This window comes from Petaurus breviceps, unplaced genomic scaffold (genome assembly GCF_028583685.1).
Source record: "Petaurus breviceps papuanus isolate PSGF00001 unplaced genomic scaffold, PetGlider_PUasm1.0 90977, whole genome shotgun sequence".
In the NCBI taxonomy this organism is placed as follows: Eukaryota; Metazoa; Chordata; class Mammalia; order Diprotodontia; family Petauridae; genus Petaurus; species Petaurus breviceps.
In genome coordinates this window covers 41,015,340-41,018,021 of record NW_027187391.1, presented here as the reverse complement: position 1 = coordinate 41,018,021, position 2,682 = coordinate 41,015,340, and positions in this window count along the sequence as shown.

The following is a 2,682-nucleotide window of genomic DNA, read 5'->3' as shown; positions in this document are numbered from 1 at the left end:
ATAGCACCTACCTCACAGGGTTGTTGGAAGATCAAATAAAATAATTCTTGTAAATTGCTTACCCTAGTGCCTGGCACATAGTAAGTACTTATATTATTAGTAATTGTGTTTTATTAGTCTCAAATATTTTCTCTAGTCCTTCCCACACTTAATCAGTGTTTTTACAGTGGTGGTAGTAAATAGAGAGCTACACAGGTTGTATGTTTAACTTTAGCTAACATTGTTATCCACAACTTTATCTAATTTCTTTAACCAATATATAGTGAAATATTCATACAATTTTTATACTGGGTACTAAGCCATGAACAGATTTCACATAAGCTGGTACATTTTTTAAAGGCCTTCTTAAACTTAAAACAGATATATCTTACATTTACTAGTGGAAAAAAATTCTTTTGGTGAAAATATTTGCAAAGCAAACTATTTTACAAAGTACATAAATTTGTCTTACAACTCTGAACATAGTACCTGGTGCATGGTAGATACTTTTTGACTAATACTGCATCCTCCTTTCTTTCTCTGTGTCCTTTCTTCCTCTTCAGCTTTTCTTTCTTTCACTCCCTCCAATTTCCCAATTATTTCCTTTTCTTCTTATTTGTAACCTGTCTTGGATCTTTCCTGTATTCTATTTATTATGATTGGGCAGGTAGGGTGGCACAGTGGATAGAGTGCTGGGCCTAGAGTCAGAAGCCTAAACCCAGCTTCCAGAGTTTAAATTTGACCTGAGATACTTACTAGCTGTGTGACCCTGGGCAAGTCACTTAACTCTGTCTCAGTTTTTTCATCTGTAAAATAAACTGGAGAAGGAAATGGCAAAACACTTCAGTATCTCTGCCAAGAAAACCCCAAAATGGGGTCACAAAAAACCAGACACGACTAAATATGACTAAATACCATTTATTATTATTATCATTATCATAGGCTTGATATTCACAAACCAATACCAATAGAGATTATGTGGCTCACAGAAGAAAATGCTTGATTTGAAGCCAGAGAACCTGAGCTAGACTCTCAGCTCTGCAATATATTACTTGTATGAATCTGAACTCCTCCTGTCTGGGCCTCCTGTTCCTCATCTGAACAATGAAGGGGTCAGACTAGATGGCCTCTGAGGTTTCTTCCACTTAAAATCTGATCTTGTTAAAAGGGGAAAGGATGGGAAGGGAATAAGCATTTATTTAGCACCTACTATGTACATAGTTCTACTATGTACTAAAGGACTGTGCTAAGTGCTTTTTACAAAAAAAAGAAATAAGAAAATCAAATAAAGGCTACCTAATGGGTTTCAACACTTGTTGAGAATGATATAGAGAGAATTCTTATTTATATAGGTTGGACTAGATGTGACCTTTGAGGACTCTTCAAGTTCTGAGATTATTGAATTTTTTTATTCTTTTGTGAACTCTTCAACTAAAACTTCAACACTGACATTTTTATTAAATAGACACTTGCACAGATTGGTTGTATAATCTTGGGCAAGTCACCAATGAAATGTCAGGTCTGGATTAGGACAAAAGGAGGAAAGAAACCTTAATGTACATTTAACAAAATTAAAATAAAGCAAAAAATACTTTGTTTTGTGTTACTTTCCAAATTGATGTGTGTGAACTTGTTTCATTATTTTTGTCATGATTTCTTCGTGTTTATACACATACAACTATCAGTTTTTGTGCTGTTTTTTCTACTGATAACATTTTATATAAATTTATATTTGTCTTTCATATTGTTCTTTCCCATACTTAATAATAATAATAATAGCTAACATTTATATCGCACCACCTATGTGCCAAGCACTGTGCTAAGCTATTTATAATTATTATCTCATTTGATCCTCAGAACAATTCTAGAAGATAGGTACTATTATTATGTAAATCTTACAGATAAGGAAATTGAGGCAAACAGAGGGTACATGACTAGTCCAGGGTCACAGAGCTAGTGTCTGAGGCAAAATTTGTACTCAGCTCATCCTGACTCCAGGCTTAGAACTCTATCCATTGTGCTGCCTACCTGCCTATATATATTAAATTGTATTAATAATATTAATATTTAATTGGAGTCTTATTTATTTTGTTTTAAGTCCATGGCACATATAGGCTTAAACAGACTATATCCAATCTTTTCTACCATATATTCTCTCCTTGGTTCATTTTTCCCATACCAAGAACTCTTGGGAACCCCAGAATATCCTCATGTCTAATCCTTAAAAAATAAAAGGGGTCCACTTCTGTGTAAATATTCAAGGTAACAATATCCACTGTGTTTCCAAAGCCTATTTTACCTTTGTAATATCTCCGCATATATATGCCCTCTTCTTTCCTGAAACTGTTGTTGAGTTGTTTCAGTCATGTCCAAATCTGGTGGTTTTCTTGGCAAAAATACTGGAGTGGTTTGCCATGTCCTTCTCCACTCTCCTGACACTGTTACCATTCTGATCTCATTACCTCGTGCCTGGACTATTGCCATAGCCTGCTAGTCAGTCTCACCTCCACAAGTCTCTGCCTGCTCCAGGTCATCCTCCATTCAATTATCAAAATGATCTTCCTGAAGTGCTAGTCTGACCATAGCACCATCCTACTCAATAAACTCCAGGGGCTCCCTAGAACCTCCAGGATCAAATACACTATCCTAGGGCATTTAGAGCCCTTCATAATTTACCTCTACCCATCCACCTTTCCAATCTTC